Here is a 10,374-nt window from a genome sequence, read left to right as displayed (position 1 = left end):
CTCCATGTGTCATTGTCTTCATTTGTTTCAGAATACCAATAACATCTAAGCTACTACTGAAAGAGTGCTATATTATTTGGGGTCATCTAGTGCAGCTCTGTCAAAGTAAAGAAAAGGGACCTAGAATGACTATAATTTTCCCAAGAGCACACAATTATTTTATGGTAAATCTGGGACAAGAACCCTGATCTCTTTGATCCCATTCCATTGTTCTTTCATTGGGTTCTGAACAACCCAGAGAAATAAAACTCCTGTGTGCTGTGTCACTGGTACAGGACATGGCAAGATTGGAATTGGAGCACTACATATTAAGAGGTATCTGAGAAATTCTTCAAACTAATTGAGATATATACCAGGTACATAGAACACAGTATGATTTATGAAGATGATTCTGTGCAATGAACAGAACTGGTAACACACACTGGAAGGTGAATTCTCATTTTCTGGCCCCTTGAAAACTCCACCTCAACATACACGTTAAAATAAACATTTGAACTGGGTCATATTTAATTCTGCATGCTCTTGTAAGTCAGAAAAATATTCCATATATCATTTAAGTTGTCACTCACTTTTTAACTTGACTTTCAATTTCTAAAAGTCTTTCCAAACATAAAACAGAGGTGGGAAAATGGTATATGGGAAGCTGCAGAGATGAAATAAGCTTACTTCATTCGGCATAAAGATGAATAGCCAAACAACTTCTTCATGGCTGAAAGTGTCCAAATCTACTGTCTTCATTTTGTAGTCAAGGCTTCCGGAAAAATATGCTAATGGATTCCTTATTACCCGAATGCCCCATATCAGTTTCAGTAGGTATCATTATATATTACGGAAATTTTTCTCAGTGACAGTGAAAGACATCCTGGCTGAACATCCCCCTGCCCATGACACAGAGATGATGGTCTCAAGCTACCTTGAAGGCACTGGAGCCCACACTATCCGTTACTAATATTAATGGAGGATAAAACTTCATATTCTGTTTGCTCTATATTTGTTAAATCACTTCTTCCCTTCATTAAACTGGATGGCCCATAATTGAGTCTGTAGTGTGTCTATCATTGGAAACTGAACAAATTTTTGTTGGTTTTATTAATGTCATACGTTTCTAGGGAGGGTCTATTCAATAACTAAGTCTAGTTTCACAGTTACAAATAAATTATGATGTAACTTTGAATAAATTAAGCTCATCATAAAGGAAGGATACTGAGAGTTGCTACTACTCCTTCCTTGAGGGGCTCTTGTAAAGCACTAAGTAAAGTAACACAGGTGTATATGTATGCATATATTTTCAATGATATTTGTACAGACTTAAAAAGAACTCTACAGAATGCATTATAAAAACCTTAATGCTGTGTGTCCCTAGTTCCCAGCTCTCTCATTAAAACTACTTAAATGAACACAATCTTATCTGTTAGGATACTACTTCTTGCAGTACCCTGTCCCAACCATTTGCCATCCTCTTCCCATTAGTCCTCAAGTCAGAAGCCCCGAAGATCTGTTCATTAATTTATGAACACATTTCTTCATCCAGCCAAGAAAATTGATTGATCCCTTACCAAATTTCAGGCACCCTTCTTCAGTATGATTTATAGGCATGTTCAGGAAACACAGCAGTGATTAACACAGATGAATATAGTCTCTCTTGAGCTGAGGTGGGAGACAGAAGTAAATAAGCAAATATAAAATCATAAGTATAGTGCTTCCCTGGTGGCGCAGTGGTTGAAAGTCCCCCTGCCGATGCAGGGGATACGGGTTCGTGCCCCAGTCCGGGAAGATGCCACATTGCTGCGGAGCGGCTGGGCCCGTGAGCCATGGCCGCTGAGCCTGCGCGTCCGGAGCCTGTGCTCCGCGTCGGGAGAGGTCACAACAGTGAGAGGCCCGCGTACAGCCAAAAAAAAAAAAAAAGCTATGAAAACAAAACCTATGGATGGAGACCTACATGAAAGATGGAAGAGTATAATAATGGCCAGAGTACATTACTGTGGCAGAAGCAGCAGCCCTTAAGGAGGACAACTTTATAAATTACAAATTGGATTTAAATAGACAGGGAATTGAAAGTGGAGACATTATTTTCTGCAGAAGATGATGGACAGGGGAGAGCAAAGAAAATAAAACTGAGATTGTTAACAAAATACAATGCTAAGCATATAAGTTAGGACTGAGTCCTTAACTTTCATTTTTATTAATGACTGGGTGAGTATAGATTACTGACTACACAGAACCAAGCCTGGGAACACATTTTATATTTATGATCTTTGTGCCTAAAACTAGATTCTCCTGGAATTTAATATGACACTAGGACAATGACTGGCCAAGTTTTAGATTAATCACTCTTACACAAAGATTTTTCATTCATATAATCTCAAACAAATACTGCATCACCAATTAAGTTCCAGATCCTATGCACTCTGGCTGAAGATATAAATATCTTGCAAGCCCAGCGTCACTTTCCTCCTTCTCTGGTAACAAATCACACTTTCTATTATGACAATGGCCCCAGTTATCGGCCCAGGAATAAACACTTGACTCAGGAAGAGCCAATTAAAGCCCTCCTTTAGAGTTGATTGAGAGCTGTAAGGTTAGAGTATTTCAATCTTATGAAATTTTTGTAAAACAACATTATTTCAAAATCTACTAATTACTCTTTAAGTTCTAGAAACTGCATTCTGTGACTAAGAGGACAATTTATTTGCTGTCGTTTCTGCTCTGCCCACTTTATGTTTCTGGTATTGTGAGATAAAGGCAGTGGGGAATGGCAAACCAATTCTGATTCATTCAACACATGAGTGCTTCTTAGGTACAAAACACCATTCTGAACATTGTCCGAGGTAAAAAGATAAATAATATCTAGCCCCTTATAATACCTAGCCCCTTACCCTCAAGGATCTTCCAGCTTAGCAAGGGAAATAAAACATGCACACAGATGACTGCAACAAAAAGAAGATAATGATTGCTGCCAGATGTTTGGGGAGAATGAGTAGAGCAAAGAGAGAACACAGAATAAGGCAACATTCAACAGTCAGCCAAGAACCATTTGTTGAGCAGTTGCAAGCTGTGACCTGGAAATGGAAGAGGAGAGCATAAATCTTCACATGGGCAGGTGAAAAATCAAGTGTTATTACTTGTAACACAGCTCTTCAAATACATTTTTTGGCACCAAGTGCCTACTAAATAGCCTTAAATTAAAAACTAAATAAGGATACAGTCTCTATCAAATATAGCCTGAGGTACTGATGCCTAAATACTAGGATCACAGTATTTGTGTCCCCAAGGATGCCTTTCTATTGCTTTGCTTCTTTCCCCCTTTCCAAATTAGCTAATGCTGTCTTAACAGGATATCTATTTCACTTGTTCCAGCCTTTTTGATCCAATGTATTGAATAGCAGAATAGGTGAGTTACAAGAGGATATTTTGACTTCAAACAACAGAAATAAAATACTATATAATTGAAAAAAAAAAAAAAAAACAGAGGCAATCTTTCAGGCACATGTGGATCCAGGAGTTCACATGTTTTAACCAGGTCCCTTTCTCTCTTCCCCACCCCTTCTTCTCTCTGCCTTTTCTCCTCTCTGGTATCTCTCATTATGGGATTCAAATATTTCCCTGTTTATGTGGGAGCTTCTGGCACAGCTGCAGGCTTATACCCTCGCAGCTCCAGGGCTGCCTGGAAGGGGCGGGCGCATCACAGCATAAGGTTGCACAAGGTGTGCACTTATATAGCAGGGCATCACATCTATGAGTGATGGATGATCACATTGTATACAGGGGTAGCTTCGCATAGCGTTTTGGTTTTTTTTTTTGCGGTACGCGGGCCTCTCACCGCTGCGGCCTCCCCCGCTGCGGAGCACAGGCTCCGGACGCGCAGGCCCAGCGGCCATGGCCCACGGGCCCAGCCGCTCCGCGGCACGTGGGATCCTCCCGGACCAGGGCACGAACCCGCGTCCCCTGCATCGGCAGGCAGACTCCCAACCACTGCGTCACCAGGGAAGCCCTTCGCATAGTTTTTACATCACTTTTCTTGAAGATGGCAGTAAAATGGTATGTTTTTACAAAATCAAATAGTGTAACATTGTCCAAAAGATATACATAAAGCATTTAGAGGAAGGAGGCTCCTTTTTCTTTTAACTCCGGCACGGATTGTCTATTGGACAGTGGTAACCCTATGTCATCACCCTCGTTACTCCAGCAGAAGTCCAGGGATTAGCCCTGCATAACTCTTGTTAGCCTCTATTCCCTTCCTTGAACACTGTAGCCAGAAGGATTTTTTCCTCCTCAAACCTTAAGTATTGAAACCTGGAGGAGGGGCATGTCTGAAAAGAAAATGATGGACTGGACTCTCCCTAGAAGGACGATAAATGGGTGGTCAACAAGAAAAAAAATATCCTCTGTACCAGGAAATGTTTGAAGTGTTGTTTGGGTATCAAAAAACGGGTGCCCTACACATAAAGCAACAAAGGATATTGGTCTAAAAAGAACACCATGGCCAAAGGTGCATGGCCTATTTCAACAGAGGATTTGAAAGTTAAAAGTTAACCTGTAAAACATTCAATTCAATTTCATCATTTTACAGATGGGCAAAGTAAAACTCAGGCACAGGAACAGAAGTGCCAAGGTCATACAGGTGGTTGGTGGAAGAGACAACCAACTTCCCAACTTCTGACTTTTTAGGTGTGTGTGTGTGTGTGTTGTTTTGTTTATGTGCAAGGACATTTTTCTTTAGTACACTAACATTACAACAGAAAGTATAGTCTTGTTTTGGTTTTCTCTGCGCCCTCAATTCTGTATAAGACAGTTTCACTGCACTCCAACAGAAAGGCTCAGCAAGAGTAGAGACCACCATAAGCAGTACACGTGGGCACCAAGGGCAGATACATTGCCCTTCCTTGTGTAGGAACTAGGGCCACTTGTTGCTTTACTGGGCCAAGTTTGGGCTGGACCTGCAGGAGGGGACACCTTTGAAAAACAGCTTCCTAACTGCACTACAACCTGCTCTGGCATCCTGATTCCACTCCCCAAACCCCCCAAATCTTCAGCCAGAAAAAAAAAAAAAAAAGAATGGATCACTGGATCACTGGATCGATGGGGAGATTTCTGTCTGCTCCTCCTACTGTCACCTCTTTCTTGCTATTTCCTGCCCGAGGAAACCTGACATCAGCCCAAAAGCATCTCTGGAAATGGGTAGGAGGGAGCCTTACACCTGTCAGCGCCAGAGAAGAAAGTGCGCTCTGCAGAGTTCTCAGTTGTTCCATCTCTTGCGATGAAAGGAAGAAAAGGAGCGAATCCGCCACAGATTTACTGGAGACCAGGGTTACTTCATTCGGCTCCGGCCACAGTAACCCCTGAAGACCAAAGATGCATTTCCATTCCCAGCAGTTCTTGTTGGCGTCTTTCCCTACAGGCTAGCCCAGTGCCTGGCCCCGGAGAAGTCTCTCCGTAAAGGTTCTTTAGGTCATAAATCAGGCTCCTGTGTGTATGTGTGTTTTTCTTAGGAAAAACTGGCACAGACGAGTTAGCAGTAGAGACTGGGCTCTCCCTACTACCCTTCATGCTTGGCGGCATCACCTTCGACTACCTCGCATTCTCCCGGCGCTGACAGCCCCGGCTCCGGACCTCAGGGTTGGAAGCAGTCAGCCCCAGCTAGAACCGCCCTGTCCGGGGCTGATGCCACCCTGTGCCTAGAATGTGCGTGTGGGTGCAGGCGGGCGAGCGAGCGGCTTCTACAGTGAGACCGAAGCAGGAGCTCAGCCTTCGCCTGCGACCTGCGATCCCCAGATTCCCTGGGGACCTCGAAACTCCCAATCGGAGGTACTCCCCCCGCCCCACAGCCGCCCACCCATTCCCTCCCCCCTTACCTCAGCACGCAGCCCCTCCCTGCGTGATGTTGCAAAACCGTGGGGAGGGTGGGCGCTGGGACGGGTGGGGAGAGCCTGAGAGCGAGCGAGGGTGGGAGGGAGTGGGCGGAGGAGGAGAGGGAGCCGAACGCGCATTTAAAGCGATAGCCATCCTCGCTCTCTCCCCAGTGCTGGGCTGTTGGAGAGCTCGAGCTGCAAGCCACCGAGCGCGAGCTCGAGCGCGGCGCGCTGGCCGGGGAACCCGAGAGCGCACGGCGCCCCAAGCTGGCAGGCGCCGCGGGACCTCCCACCCTCGCCGGCTGCCCTTCCCCGGGCGCCCCTACCCTCCTCGCCCGCAGGAGACCCTGGGCTTCGCCGGAGGAGCTCACCCCAAGGGGCCAGGACTCCGGCGGGCCCGCCACCGTCCCCTCCAGTGCCGCCGCCACCGCCGCAGCCGCGGGAGCAGCATGGTCCAGCTGGGGAAGCTGCTCCGCGCCCTGACTTTGATGAAGTTTCCCTGCTGCGTGCTGGAGGTGCTTCTGTGCGCGCTGGCGGCGGCGGCGCGCGGCCAGGAGATGTACGCCCCGCACTCCATTCGGATCGAGGGGGACGTCACCCTCGGGGGGCTGTTCCCGGTGCACGCGAAGGGTCCCAGCGGAGTGCCCTGCGGCGACATCAAGAGGGAGAACGGGATCCACAGGCTGGAAGCGATGCTCTACGCCCTGGACCAGATCAACAGCGATCCCAACCTGCTGCCCAACGTGACGCTGGGAGCGCGGATCCTGGACACTTGTTCCAGGGACACTTATGCGCTCGAACAGTCGCTCACTTTCGTCCAGGCGCTCATCCAGAAGGACACCTCCGAAGTGCGCTGCACCAACGGCGAGCCTCCGGTTTTCGTCAAGCCCGAGAAAGTGATTGGGGCTTCGGGGAGTTCGGTCTCCATCATGGTAGCCAACATCCTGAGGCTTTTCCAGGTAGGGGGGCGCTCCCTCCGGGGCAGAGCGCGCCGTAGCTCCCCGCGCTCTTTATCCTGAAGGCTGGCTTGGACTCCAGGGGTGCGGGGTCTGGTCAGCCTTCGCTCATTTCCACCCTGGAGATCCTGCCGAATCCCTCCCACCTCACCCGAGGAGGTACTTTCCCTGCTTGATTCATTTCGCTTCCATCTCTCCCCTGTCCGCGCTCCACTCCATCCGGCTTGACGTTCTGGATTTATGGCCCCATTGACAAGAAACAGTCTCCGAAAAACAAGGCGATGATTTAAATGGGTTTGCATTCGAGTGAAATACGGTTCCAAAACAGGCTTGTAAAAGTGCCGGGCTCCTGTGAGAGCCACCTAGGCGCAAGGAATATGAAAGATGAGAAGACGCCTAGAAACTAGGCATTTCTCAACTCCCCAGCTTCCCTGCCCCAAGCCGCCCGACAAGCTGCAGCTGCCTTGGAAAATTTCGAGAAGCGCTTAGGGAGGCAGTTCTTAAACCGAAGGCTAGGTCTTCACCTACATTTGGACGTGAATTGCCCATTTCGCTCGGGTTGGATTTCCCGACCTGTAACCTGTCTCTGCGAGGGCATGGGGCGGAAGGCGTGGGGACTGTCCTCAAGCGGGGAGAAGCCACCGGCAGACGTGCCCCCAGGTGATTTGCTCTGGGCAGTTGTTTGCACCGTCTAAACTGCCTTTGCGATCCGGCCACTGGCAGGAGCCGGGCGATCAGCTTTCTACTCCTGCCAGCTCAGAGCCCGGAGGTGAGCTCATGCTAACTGCGAAACACAATCGCTTTCTCTGCACCCACCCTGTGCCTATCCTTTCCCACGACCTCCCTAACGCAGCCCCCAACCCCAGTGCTGGGTTTTGAGGACGATTCTCAGAGCCAGACAAGAAGGCGCCTGGAGGGAGGCAGTAGGGTGCGCTGAGCAAGGCCGGGCGGTCCTCTAGCTCCGGGTGCAGGTGGGCAACGGCGGAAGATGCGAGGACGGCGGATCGGGCCAGCTGAGCCGTGGGCGGTGCTGCAGTGCTCTCTCACCGCCTGCTCCCGCAGCCTCGGCCCCACGGCTCCTGTGCCGCCCTGGGTATAGATGGATGGCTTCTGGATGAAGAAATTGAGTTTCAGGGTCTGAGTGACTATGGGTTCTCTTGTTTCTCTGTCTTTCTTCCTGTGTGTCTCTCTCTCCCTGCTGGTTTTTTTTTTGTTTTTTTTTTTGTCTCTCTGTTTTTATGTTCTCCCTTTCAATTTCTGCCTGTCTTTTCCTTCTCTACCCCTGTATCCAAGTTTTTTGTTCATCTCTGTCTTGAAGTGATCCTTTCCTAATGCACAGCTCTCTCCCTGCCTGGTAGGACCCAAGCTCAGTTAGTCCCTTCTCCAGATGTTCTGGCTGACCCTTATGCTCCCCGTAGCTAAAAAGTTGGCTCCCTCTCAAGTGCCTTTCCTGAAGCATGTTGGGTTTCTGGAGGGGACTCCTTGTGATTCAAGCTGTCACTACATCAGCACCCAGGAGTATGAAGTTTGTGTTTGTGCCAGAAGGAGGGGTGACTGTCTAAAGCTGCAGCCTGGTATGGCCCCTCTGAGCCTCTGAGCATCTCTAGCACCTCTTGAGTATGCCACCATGGAGATCTCTAGATGTTTGCAAGGCCAAAAGTGCTTCTGGGCAGCCTTCACTTTGAGGTAATGCTTTCAGGAAGAGCCTGGGTTGTTGTAAGCAAAACCCAGAAGCACTTCCTTTACCTCTGAGCTTAAACTAGAGAACCTGAGGAGGCAGCGCTGCAGGGAGGATGAGGCCAGAGGTCACCTGAGAACCACAGGGGCAACTCACAGTATTTTTACTGGAGCTCTGGGGGTTGAAGGCGCATTTGCTCTTTGACATTTTAAAAATTCTTTTGGTGCCTTCACTTGGAGCTTGGGCAGTACTGCAGAGGGACCTGCCTGTCGAAAAAAGAGTGAAATCTTATAGAGTCAAGAGAGAGCTTGCCGACTAGGCTGAAGGCTTGTGTTTGCTGAAAAAGATTCCAGGGGGAGCAGATTCCTTCTCTGGTGTGTGGATCTGAGGCACTTGCAAGAAAAGAGAACGCTTGCCTTACGCTTAGTTCCCCCGTTCCCTGGGCTGGGAAGGAAAGGAACTGAATGCCAACATTAGCAGTGTGGGTTGGGACCAAAACCATTCAGAGAAAACACTGTCATTTTCCTCTAATTTGCAAATTGCAGCTATTCATGTTGGATTGAACAGCTGAGGGAAAAGAGCCCCCAGTTTTCACCTGCATTTATTGAGAAGAGGCTGGTAGTAGGAGGGATGCACCAACTTGTAGCTTGTGCTGCAAGCTGGATATAAGCTTGGTGTGAGCATCCTGGTTAACCACTGCCCACGTTCAAATATACAGAGATAGATTCCAACAATCTCTTCCCGTAGCCTTATTTTTGCGTGTGATCTTAGAAGCTCCTGGCATGTAAGTCCAGTCCCCAGTTTCCCAGCCTCTGTAAACCTGCAAAATGAATAGAGAGAATAGTGGAACACAGACCCACTGTTCAAAGACACAGTCACTTTAGGGAAAGAAGAAAAGAACGGGTAGGTGAATCTTCTCTGGGATTGCAGGGTTCAGCTCAATGAAGACTGTCCTGTATAAAAGAAACTCCTCTAAATGGTTGAATTCTTAGCTCTCCAGAGATCTGAGTTTTCTTTTCCCCAGTCCCTGTAGGTTGCTGTGGGGAATGTGCCAAACCTATCATTTGAGATAAAAATTTATGGTGAGATAAGCTTCTAGGCTGGGGGAAGGAAGACTTAGTGACTGAAATGGGGGATGCTAAGCACTGGGGGGCAAGAAGGAACAAGGAGATAGTAATGGATGTAACAAATGCTGCAGCTGCCAGCAAAGCCTGGATTGAAGTTCCTTCCTGAAAATGAGGACCCGGGCAAGAATGACCACTCAGATGTAAACAGTGTCTCTGACTGGGCATTCTCATCTGCCTGCCGGTGGGCCAGAGCTGAGCAAGTCCTTTCTCTCCTCTGTATGCACACTGAATTGGTTAGTAAGTGACATGTCAGAGGACAGGAATCATATTCAGTGGATCTTTCAAATCCAGGAGTTTGAGGCTAATGAAATTAGTGTGTGGCCAGGGCTCTGCCAACTAGAATTAAGTCACTGCAGCCACCCTGCAATGCATTTTCAGCCTGAAGGGAGCATCAGGGAGGAATTTCGGGAGATTTGTTTCTGAGCCTGTACAAAATAATACTCTCCTAATGCTAAGAAAGATTAAATGTAAATTAATATTGACTACGAGTAACATATTTAAAAAATAATCGCCGAGTGGGGGATGGCTTAAAGTGGAGAGATTATATAACGTGGTGTCCAAAGAATAAATCTCCCCTGACCACTGTTTCATGGGCTATAAGTAAGATACATTACAATGGAAATTAATGGGAACGTTTTTAGTCAAGGCTTCTCTGCTATTGACTTGAGAGCAAACACTCTGAGAGTATAAATTACTCTTGCTATGTGCTGACTCTGAATGAACAATATTTCATGTGCAGTGACATGGTCTAAGCTATAGACTTG

This window comes from Stenella coeruleoalba, assembly GCF_951394435.1.
Source record: "Stenella coeruleoalba genome assembly, chromosome: 13".
In the NCBI taxonomy this organism is placed as follows: domain Eukaryota; kingdom Metazoa; phylum Chordata; class Mammalia; order Artiodactyla; family Delphinidae; genus Stenella; species Stenella coeruleoalba.
Note: the sequence above shows the minus strand (reverse complement) of the source record.